Source organism: Ranitomeya variabilis, chromosome 2 (genome assembly GCF_051348905.1).
Source record: "Ranitomeya variabilis isolate aRanVar5 chromosome 2, aRanVar5.hap1, whole genome shotgun sequence".
NCBI classification, from domain to species: domain Eukaryota; kingdom Metazoa; phylum Chordata; class Amphibia; order Anura; family Dendrobatidae; genus Ranitomeya; species Ranitomeya variabilis.
In genome coordinates this window covers 372,788,085-372,800,061 of record NC_135233.1, presented here as the reverse complement: position 1 = coordinate 372,800,061, position 11,977 = coordinate 372,788,085, and the positions used below count along the sequence as shown (strand labels likewise).

At 49.0% G+C, this 11,977-nt stretch overlaps 1 long non-coding RNA gene across 1 annotated transcript; it reads left to right on the top strand.

The window, feature by feature from the left end:
• Positions 1–6,818: 6,818 nt before the first annotated feature.
• Positions 6,819–11,427, top strand: LOC143806073 (uncharacterized). Its single transcript, XR_013221382.1, has 2 exons — positions 6,819–7,004; positions 9,922–11,427. It is a non-coding gene; the product is annotated as an uncharacterized LOC143806073 (long non-coding RNA).
• Positions 11,428–11,977: the final 550 nt, after the last annotated feature.

The window sequence follows — 11,977 nt, the reverse complement described above, 5'->3', positions numbered from 1 at the left end:
CGCCGGAGAGCTCAGGGAGGCCTCCGGGAGGGCTCACCGGCCAGCTTTGTCCCAGCAAGAGGACGCAGGAGGACCGGGAACGCGGTCCCAGAATCCAAAGGAGACGGGAGGCACAGCGTAGGAGGAAGCCCCGAGGGACCCGACCATAGTGCCCGGCAGAAGAAAAGAAAAAAACCAGGTACACTGCCTAGAGCCGCCGCTGCAGCGCACCAGAAACCTCTCCATGCCCCATGGGGGACAGGAGAGACACTGGTTAATGGGAGGTGGGAGGGGCTTTTAACCTCTCGTGCTTCCTGTCCCCCATTAGGGTATGGAGACAACCTCCTGGTGGCTGTCGTGGAAGGCTACTAGAGAAATAAAACATCTTTTTTTTCCCACAAAAATGATTTTTAGCCCCCCAAATTTTTATTTTCCTAAGGATAACAAGAGAACTTGGACCCCAGAAGTTGTTGTTCAATTTGTCCCGAGTACGCTGATAACACATATGTTGGGGTAAACCCCTTTTTGGGCGCACGGGAGAGCTCGGAAGGGAAGGAGCACTGTTTTACTTTTTCAACGCAGAATTGGCTGGAATTGAGATTGGACGCCATGTCGCGCTTGGAGAGCCCCTGATGTGCCTGGACAGTGGAAAGCCCCCAATTCTACCTGAAACCCTAACCCAAACACACCCCTAACCCTAATCCCAACGGTAACCCTAACCACACCCCTAGCCCTGACACACCCATAATTCTAATCCCAACCCTAATCCAAACGTAAATGTAATCCAAACCCTAACCCTAACTTTAGCCCCAACCCTAACTTTAGCCCCAACCCTAACTTTACCTCCAACCCTAGCCCTAACCCTAACCCTACCCCTAACCCTAACCCTAAACGTGACCGAAATACGTGGCACTGAAATACGTGGCACTGAAATACGTGGCACTGAAATACGTGGCACTGAAATGCGTGATACGTGGCACTGAAATACGTGGCACTGAAATACGTGGCACTGAAATACGTGGCACTGAAATACGTGGCACTGAAATACGTGGCACTGAAATATGTGATACGTGGCACTTAAATACGTGGCACTGAAATACGTGGCACTTAAATACGTGGCACTTAAATACGTGGCACTTAAATACGTGGCACTGAAATATGTGATACGTGGCACTTAAATACGTGGCACTGAAACACGTGGCACTGAAATACGTGATACGTGGCACTGAAATACGTGGCACTGAAATACGTGGCACTGAAATACGTGGCACTGAAATACGTGGCACTTAAATACGTGGCACTTAAATACGTGGCACTGAAATATGTGATACGTGGCACTTAAATACGTGGCACTGAAACACGTGGCACTGAAATACGTGATACGTGGCACTGAAATACATGGCACTGAAATACGTGGCACTGAAATACGTGGCACTGAAATACGTGGCACTGAAATACGTGGCACTATGACTGTCAGAAAATGTTCATTAAACGGTTAGGGGTGAGGTTAGGGGTAGAGTTAGGGTTAGGGTTTGGATCCCTTTATCACCTTGATGGTGGTGGGTGGCTTTTCAGTGTGTTTTCTGTTTTTTTTCCGATAAAAATGCATGCGTTTTTAACGCAAACAAACGCATGTGCTTAAAAAAGCAAGAAAATACTGCAGGTTGTATTTCTGAAAATGAACGCATGCAGAAAAAAACCGCATGCGTTTGAAAACGCGACCAAACGCGTACAAAAAAAACGCATGCGTTTTCAATGTTAAATATAGGGAAAAAACGCATGCGTTTTTTTGTGCAAAAAATGCTGCAGACAAAAACGCAAGTGTGAAACCAGCGACGCTTTTTATAGCAAAAAAGTTTTTGCATCTCCACATTTTGAGAGCTATAATTTTTCCATATTTGAGTCCACAGAGTCATGTGAGGTCTTGTTTTTTGCGGGACGAGTTGACGTTTTTATTGGTAACATTTTCGGACACGTGACCATTTTTGATCGCTTTTTATTCCGATTTTTGTGAGGCAGAATGACCAAAAAGCTGCTATTCATTAATTTCTTTTGGGAGAGGCGTTTATACCGTTCCGCGTTTGGTAAAATTGATAAAGCAGTTTTATTCTTCGGGTCAGTACGATTACAGCGATATCTCATTTATATCATTTTTCTATGTTTTGGTGCTTTTATACGATAAAAACTATTTTATAGAAAAAATAATTATTTTGGTATCGCTTTATTCTCAGGACTATAACTTTTTTATTTTTTTGCTGATGATGCTGTATGGCGGCTTGTTTTTTGCGGGACAAGATGACGTTTTCAGCGGTACCATGGATATTTATATCAGTCTTTTTGATCGCTTGTTATTCCACTTTTTGTTTGGCGGTATGGTAATAAAGCGTTGTTTTTTGCCTCGTTTTTTTTTTTTTTTCTTACGGTGTTTACTGAAGGGGTTAACTAGTGGGGCAGTTTTATAGGTTGGGTCGTTACGGACGCGGCGATACTAAATATGTGTACTTTTATTGTTTTGTTTTTTTTATTTAGATAAAGAAATGTATTTATGGTAAGCCACCTCCTTCCCTGCAGGACCCGGATGCCGCGGCCATCTTGGATCCGGGACCTGCAGCCAGGAAGGAGGTAGGAGACCCTCGCAGCAAGGCGATCACATCGCGTTGCTCCGGGGGTCTCAGGGAAGCCCGCAGGGAGCCCCCTCCCTGCGCGATGCTTCCCTATACCGCCGGTACACTGCGATCATGTTTGATCGCGGTGTGCCGGGGGTTAATGTGCCGGGGGCGGTCCGTGACCGCTCCTGGCACATAGTGCCGGATGTCAGCTGCGATATGCAGCCGACACCCGGCCGCGATCGGCCGCGCTCCCCCCGTGAGCGCCGCTGATCGGTGATGACGTACTATCCCGTCGGCGGTCATACGGGCCCACCCCACCTCGACGGGATAGTACGTCAGATGTCAGGAAGGGGTTAATACACACTATGTTTGGAGGCCAAAAGGCATTGCATATCACGACAAAATACCATACCAACAGTGAAGTTTGGAGATGGAAACAACATGGTATAGAGCTGTTTTTCAGGATGCAGCACTTTAAAAACTTTACCTTCTTGAAGGATGGATGATGGACAAATGTATCGAGACATTCTTGATAAAAATGTGTTGCGATTTACCAGGATGATGAAGATTTTAAAACATTTCAGAAAGACAATGATCCCAAACATACAGCCAAGGAAACTGGCAGTTGTTTTCATAGAAAAAAAAAAATAAAGTTGATAGAATGGCTCCACCAATCACCTGACCTGAATTCAATAGCAAATATAAGAAAAGAAGTTTAAAGCTCAGAGGTCATAGACAGAACAATGAAACTTTCAGAATTTGAAGAGTGCTTGTGTGGAAGAATGGGCCAAAATCATACCTGAGCAATGCATGCGACTAGTATCTCCATACACAAGGCGTCTTGAAGCTGTCATCACCAACAAAGACTTTTTTGCGAAGTATTCATTATATTTCAGTAAGCGTGTTCAATACTTTTTCCTGTGACATTTCTCATTATTACACATAACTTAATTTTTGGACATATATGGTTTGATTTCTTTGCCTGTGTGGATTGGATTATTGTTACCAACAACTGGTGAGAATTTAATGTCAAAAGAATCTTTAGAATGTATTTACTTAGAAAATTGGTGACATGTTCAGTACTTATTTCACCTGCTGTATGTGCATTTTAGCATTCTTTTCTGAATAGACCTATCAATAGATTCATCTTGCCTACACCGCAATTGCAGCTAGGCAAGTTCTTCACTGAAACACTCTGGCATTTCAGAGGAAACCTTCTTTTAAGAGCTGGCCAGACACAATAAAGCCAGACTAGGCAAGTTCGGCGCCACCCACAGTTGATTCTCCCCCCCCCCCCCCCCCCCCCGCTTTGCTTTAGTTGATTGATAGGTCTCTTACATATGTTTACAAAGAGAATAATCGGTTAGTCACCTGAAGTGGAGCATGGAGAAATCTCTTCCTTCTATGTTTGACCGACGTTTTAGAAAAACATACTGGCTGCAAGCTCAGATTCATACTGCTTGTGATTTGGGCAGTATGAATTGAGTAACAAGTTTCTTTAAAAGTTGAATTACTTACAGGCTAGGGTCATAAGACCATAGATTCTCTCATCTGGCTGATTATGCAATTGACATTCTGCTCAAACTATGTTCAGAGTTTGAGGAGAGTGTCAGCATATTGTGTTCCATTTCTCTCATATAAAAGTATCAGAGCGCATTGTGAGAAGGTGGAGAACAACATTTTTCCATCTTTTCCATTGTATCCATGCATATAATTCGAGTGCAGTCCGATTAATTTCCACGCACTTATTGACTTGCATGGCCAAATGCGATTCGAGTATCAGCTCAAACTTGGACATGCTGTGACTTTTTCCTCAGACTGACTCGGTCCAAGGAAAAAAAAAGGACAGGTGGACTGAGCCATAGACTAACATTGATCCAAGTGAGATGTGATTTTTGTAGGATGGAAAATACGGTAGTGTGCACCTGGCCTTATTGTGAGTTTGTTGTCTGTTTGGAGGTTTATTCATTTCAGACACATTGACATGTTACTGTTTTTGTTGCAGCCATTTTTTCAAAAGTGATAACAGGCAGCACAACTAAAATGGTAATCGTGGGATTTCTGAAACATCTAGTCCTATCCTAAAGAAAGGCCATCATTATGGCAGACGCGGTACTGAATAAGGTGCGCGTCTCTGACTGGGGAGCACCTAGATAGAGCAGCATTAAATGATGTCAGTGCCAGTCCCCCCCTGGCATCACTCCCCCATGGTGATGCACTAATGGGAAGACCCCCGGCCGGCTGGTGGTCACTAGAGGGGAGGGGGGGAGCTCCTAGATAACCCCCCTTGCATCACTCCCCCTTAGTGATGCACTAACCGGAAGACCCCCAGCCGGCCAGTGGTCACTAGAGGGGTGGGGTCCTACGGCCACTCCTACAGGGGTTAAAGCTAGGCGTCCGGCCGGGAACTTCCTCTTTTCCTCCCGGCGGACGCCTGGAAGCTGTTGTTCGGAGAGCTGCACAGGAAGGTGAGCAATGATTGCGATCCCTTATTTCTGGCCTGGGTGCTCACCTTCCTGTGCCCTCTCATCGCCCCCTAGCCTCCCCTCAAGCCTCCCCGTCGTCGTCCCCCGGGGCTCCGTCCATCCGGCCCTCTCCCCCCAGGGGCCCCGTCCTTCCATGTGCTTTCCCCCGGGGTCTCGTCCTCTCCCGCGGCCCCAGGGCTGCTGGTCCCAACTGTGGGATCGGCGCCGTGCACTGCAGGTGCCGGCTCGCCCATGTCGGGCCGTACGGTGCTCCCGTCCCCGGCCGCCTCGGGTCACGCCGCGGCAGTGACGCCTCCGGGCAGACGATCGGGGCGCTCTCCTTGTCCTCCCGAGCGCCTGTGCATCGGACTGGAGTGGGCGCGTCCATCTCGCCATGCTCCGTTCTCTGCGTGCGGCTTCGGGGGGCTCGGCGGGCGTCGCGACGGCAGAGCCAGGCGCCGCTGCCCGCCGGTGTCGGGCGCCATGGGCAGACTCCGTCTGGACCCCGGTCGCTTCCGGTCCCTGCTCCGCAGAGCAGACCGGGGCCCAGCGCGCATGGCGGAGGCTCCGCCCACTGACGCGGGTCGGGCCCGCCCTGCCGCTCGGAGTGCGGGGCGGGCGGGGATGGGGGCGCCCACTTCCGGCTCCTCCGTCGTTCGGGACCAGGGCGCCGGGCGGCTCCGTGTTTCGGCGGCAGTCCGGCTGCTCGTCAGGTCCGGGAGGCGGCGCAGCCAATCAGCCCAGGCGCGCCGCAGGTCCCCCGCAGCTCCGGAGAGCATCCCCTCCCTGATGCCTACCTGGCACCACCAAGCCCCGCCCACTTTCGCCCGTGCTCGCACTGCTAGCGAGCTCTGAGGACGCCCAGCCGCTTCCGGTCCCCGCCCACTCACTTCCGGTCGCAGCATATCAGCGCTGTGTTCAGCCAGTTCTCCCGTACCTTCCCTGCGTGCGCATGTATGCTGCCCGCAGGGGGTAACCTGGAGGCTGGCATTAACCCCACCACGTCTCCAGAGTGCGCTGACCGGTCACACCCGACCGATCAGCGCGCTGATTTATCACCTGGCCTGACATCCAGCCTACCCATGGCAGACGCAGCACGGATGCCTGCAAGGGGGTATCTGGGGTCAGGCCGTAGAGGTCACAGTGCTGCTGAAGAGCGCATTGTTCGGTCCCATAGGACCGATCAAGGCGCTCAACAGAAGTACAACGGGAATCACAGCGAAATATCTGTAAACGCACCAAACACGGACACATTTACACCTCTCCCCACCGCCCAAATTCTTAAAAAAAAAAAAAAAAAATTATCCGGTTAAAGCCGCCCCGCCAATTCCCAGCGTTGGGAGTGAACACAGTTACCTCCTAACCCCCACCACCCCACCCCCCCTTCTAAGTAGCACTGCGGGACCGTATACGGTTAACAATCCCCGCAATAATGTTAGAATCCCCCCCCCCCATTACACCGCGAAGCAACGGCGGACGAAGGCGGAGACGCCAAAACATCCTCCCAATCTTCCTCCGATAAACTCCCATCACCATTCGCGCTACCCCTCTAAAAGCTCCCATAGGAGCCGCCGTAGATCCCGGGCCTCAGAAGGGCTGTCATCAGCAACATCTGAGGGGTCCGAGGTATCGCAGAGCCCGGATAGGAGGCTTCACGCACGGGACACATTTTCTAAAATCACGGCACTCTCTAGGGCTTTCAGCCGGGAAGAACAATCCCCTGCGGCTTCCAGCCACAACTGCCACGCAGTCACGGAAGAAAGAGCCGTTAATCCGCCACTATGTGGTTGTAAGCAGGCTCCAACGCACGATACTCAGTGCATCGGCCAGCACATCGGCCAGTCCCTCGCTGTAGCGGGAGCCAGAGTTTCCCCATCCTGCGACATCACCCCGTCAACATCTGCGGGGGTTCCTCCAGGATCGGAGTACACTCGTCCAGAATCACACAGCGGTGAGTGTTCCAAGGGTAACAAGGAAATGTTACACTAAGGGGTTAACTTAAAAGAAATGGAGCTAACTTCAGCGGTAAAGGAGTGAATCTTACAATTATCTAATTCAAAAGGAAAAGTGGACCAGTTAAGCTGGTGGCTGAGTGGTTAAGCTCTTGGTTTACGGAATAGTAAAGTTTAGAGTTCTAGCCCCAAATAATCTTTCGATAGGGGTTTCGATAGGGAGAGATCAAAAATCTGATTAACCATGAATAATTGGCGCCAGACCTTCACAGTATTGGGCTGTATATAGGCCAGAAACATCCGGAACGCTGCTCTGAATCGTTTATATATCAGGACATGATATATAGTTCTTACAAGTCAGCCTGGCGTTTTTACGACGAGAAGTTCCGCAGGCGTCTGGCCCTACAGCCCGATCTAGGCTGGGGGGTTAACAGACGTCGACCACTAATTACTCCGCAGGTCAGAACACAGTGGTCATGCTAGCTATTCAACGAGGGGAACTGCCGATTCCACACGCCGTGCAAATTCATGCTCCGCTGGGGGGCTCCAACGGGTTTTTTATTCCCTTTAGGCTAACAAGAACACCAACCTTATCCGATAACCTAAAATCGGCTCGCGAATTCCTCCACATACTTAAAAAAAAAAATGGAAAAGGAGGTAGAATTGGGTAGGATAGCAGGCCCCTTTAAGCCGCTCCCCTTCAAAAACATGAAAATATCTCCGTTAGGCATTATACCAAATAAGGAACCCGGTAAATACCGCCTAATCCATCATCTATCTCACCCAAAGGGCGATTCAGCTAACGACGCAATTTCCCCAGAAGAAGCGTCTGTCTCATACGCGTCTTTTGATAAGGCGGTAGAGTTAGTCCGGGCAGCCGGACCCGGCGCCCTGCTAGCCAAATCCGACATTGAATCGGCATTCCGTTTATTACCCGGGCACCCCGAATGTTTCTACCTTCTGGGCTGCAAAGAGGACTAGCTCTATTACTTTGACATGTGCCTTCCAATGGGATGTTTCCATTTCATGTCACTAGTTTGAGCTATTCAGCACCTTTATAGGTTGGGTACAAAACGGGCAGTAAATCCCTAATTCACTACCTCGACAATTTCCTGTTCGTCAGCCCCAGAAATTCTAATCTCTGCTCCGAGTTACTAGAAAAATTCAAAACTATCTCACACAAATTCGGGATGCCAATGTCACCGGAAAAAAACAAAAGGCGCTTCTCAGCCCGGCCATAGAATTAGGCTCACCCGTCGCTAAAAGCAGAATCTGCTAGTATGGCAGACGTTCCTACAATCGTACAACGGGCACACGTGCGTCATGGCTAGAGAGACCGCAAGCAAGGAATTAGAGCTGACAATAGGGTGGAACAAAAACGAGGGTTTGCAGTCTATAATAACCAATGGTGCAAATTTGGTTGGCCAGAGAAATGGACGACAACAAAGTGGGGGCAAGACCCGGCCCTATGGGAATTGTTTGCGGTAGTAGCAGCAATGGAGATATGGGCCGATCAGTTGAGAAACATGAACATTCGTTTCCAAACAAAAAACGAGAAAACAGCGAAGAGATTAAATCGCATATCTTATTCAATACTTCAAAAATTGTGTTAATACTATGATAAACTTCTTCCCTACAAAAAGTGGTACACAGACAGGGTGTTGGATAGAGAATGCTAATAATAATAATACTAGTACTCTGTAGAAAGGAATAATTCCTTCATAGTGCTACCTAGAAAGTAATAAAGCCCCTTTTTCTCTTGGACATACTCGCTCTTTTGCGCCAGCTAGCGCTGATATGCCTAGAAAACAATATTTGGTGTAGAGCCACCGCGGTGGCGGAAGTAGATGATAATATCATTAACCCACTGTTATTTTCCAATTGGCAGGCTTTCAGAATCCAGCAGCCCAACGCGCAAACCTGGGGTATTCGGTGTCCACGGTCCCTGAGGGACCCAGTGGCCAATCATTGATGCCCTTAATACGGGCCTCCGTTTCGCCAGCTACCTGGCAGGTGTATGGTAAGGCTTGGGAGGAGTGGTGCTCACTAATTCAGGGTAGGCCAGTCGGCGAAAGCGACGGAGCACGAAGCGAGGTGACAACTGATGTTCTATTACGGTTGAGAGAAGGTGGGGCGTCGGGCACCTCGGCACAACGCAAATTTATCAGGGCTGGCATTTTTCTATCAATTATTGGGATGGGTAGAGGTAACTAAATCCTTCTGCATAAGACAAGCCATAAAAGGTTGGAAAAGGCTTCAGCCGAGCCAAGAATGTCGCCACCCCATTTCTCTGGGACTACTGCAGGACCTGATTGCGATATCCCCTTCAGTCTGCTCATCGCAATATGAGGTAGCCCTCATATCGGCAGCTGTTGCGACCGTCTTTTCGGAGCACTGCGTAACAGCTAATCGCTACCGCGGTCAAAAAACGCATGGGAAGGAGGCCTAATTAACGAGGACATAGTTATATGCAGCGACGCCCTGCGCATCAGGGTTAGAAAATCCAAATGCGATCCCACCGGTAGGGGCACATGGGTCCTGGTTAACTCTACAGAGGGCCCAGCTTGCCCGTTAAAAATGGTTAAAACATACGCCGCAATAAGACACGCTGGGAGATTTTTCTTCACGCATACAGACGGGTCCCCTTTAACCAAGTACCAATTCCAGGCAATGTTCAAGCTATGCATACAAAAAAAAAAAAAAATAAAATAAAAATAAAAAAAATAAAAAATAAAAAACACGGCGCAAATACAAAGGAGTACGGAACACATTAGTTCCGGATAGGGGCGGCCATAGAGGCAGCTAAGGCAGGAGTGTCAGAGGCCGAAGTGCAGAGAATGGGGCGTTGGAAGTCCGCATGCTTCGCCAGATACATAAGACCCGACCTGCTTAATTAACATGTGTTGTCTCTTACAGAGGTTGAAGTTTGGGGTGTAGGAGATTCCTACGTATACTGGGCCGAAAAGAGGGCCAAACTGCGGCCAGGAGGAACAAATCTTCACCTCCCGGGCATAAAAGTTAACTGGAGGTGGAACAGAGGCCTTCGGTGGAAACAGGTGTTCAAGGAGATGGTTGGCATGGCAAGGAGGGCGGAACGCCCTGGGATAATGGTGTTACACCCGGGTGGCAATGACCTTAGCAAACAAAAGGTGGCCGAATGGTACAAATGGGTGACAACGGATATGGAACGGTTCAGCTGTCTGTTCAGGAACATGATACTGGTGTGGTCGGAGATAACACCACGGGCCGCATGGCGCGGCGCAAGAGATAAAAAAGCCATAGAGTGAACAAGGGGTAAATTCAATGCTCGGAACGGAAAATATGTGAGAGGAGGAGGCGGTATCGTGATTCGTCACCACCCGCTACAAGGGGACAACACGCCACAATTAAGACCGGATGGAGTTCACCTGACAGACATTGGCCTCGATAATTTTTTTGTTGGTTGGGTTTACAGGATGGGGTTGAACAGGCCCTAAAAGTGTTGGGTGGGGTCGGAGTCCCGTGTAGGTAATACACGGGATCCTCCGTGGCGGAAGAAGCGGAGGAGGGCAAAGGTCGTAACCGCTCGTTGGGCCAATTACCCTGTCGATCACGGACAGGAGCTCAGCGCGAGCGCCCGTTACGATATGTAATTGCCTTTCTCTGCTTATTTAATTAATAAACTGTGACCGACCTGTTCAACCCACCTAGGACTGTGTGTGTTTCATTACGGGATTGATGGGAGGGGGGAAGGCACTGGTTACGACACCCAGGTCTCCACAGTCTGGCAGACGCGGTACTGAATAAGGTGCGCGTCTCTGACTGGGGAGCACCTAGATAGAGCAGCATTAAATGATGTCAGTGCCAGTCCCCCCCTGGCATCACTCCCCCATGGTGATGCACTAATGGGAAGACCCCCGGCCGGCTGGTGGTCACTAGAGGGGAGGGGGGGGAGCTCCTAGATAACCCCCCTTGCATCACTCCCCCTTAGTGATGCACTAACCGGAAGACCCCCAGCCGGCCAGTGGTCACTAGAGGGGTGGGGTCCTACGGCCACTCCTACAGGGGTTAAAGCTAGGCGTCCGGCCGGGAACTTCCTCTTTTCCTCCCGGCGGACGCCTGGAAGCTGTTGTCCCACCCTCCCTCCCCTTTTAAAGGCTAATGATGATACTAACCCGAGGGATGAGGTAAATTTGTAAATGCTATTATATTTTATATATAAAAAAAAAAAAAAAATGTATATACGTATGTGATATAACTAACCATAGTAACCTTTATTAAGTCACAGCGGAAGAAGCGGAGGAGGGCAAAGGTCGTAACCGCTCGTTGGGCCAATTACCCTGTCGATCACGGACAGGAGCTCAGCGCGAGCGCCCGTTACGATATGTAATTGCCTTTCTCTGCTTATTTAATTAATAAACTGTGACCGACCTGTTCAACCCACCTAGGACTGTGTGTGTTTCATTACGGGATTGATGGGAGGGGGGAAGGCACTGGTTACGACACCCAGGTCTCCACAGTCTACAAGTCATGGTGGACCTCTTTGATATAACATATGCTTATTGCTGCTCTATAGTTGAGCTTTATTAAAGCAGTTATTTAGACTACACAATCTATGTGGAGGCATCCCATTAAAATAATGTATACTGCAAGTTGAAACAAAATGTGAACAGAACCAAACACAGATTTCCCTTTGTAATACATTAAAGGAGTAACATCATGACTACCCCATATTGCTGATTGTATACTGGAACTGTCATTTCATAGATATATCTTCATCTTCTATGCAGAATGAAATATTGGATCAGCGGTGAACTAAAACATGCATATCTGGAATAGAACTAATTAAAATTCTCCACGTGAAATCTAGTGTTAATTTGTTTTATTGAAGAGAAAGGTACCAATTTAATATAGCTCCCAATTGTCACGATCCCTTAGCCGCTGCCACCAATTGTCACGATCCCTTAGCCGCTGCCACCAATTTGTCACGAAA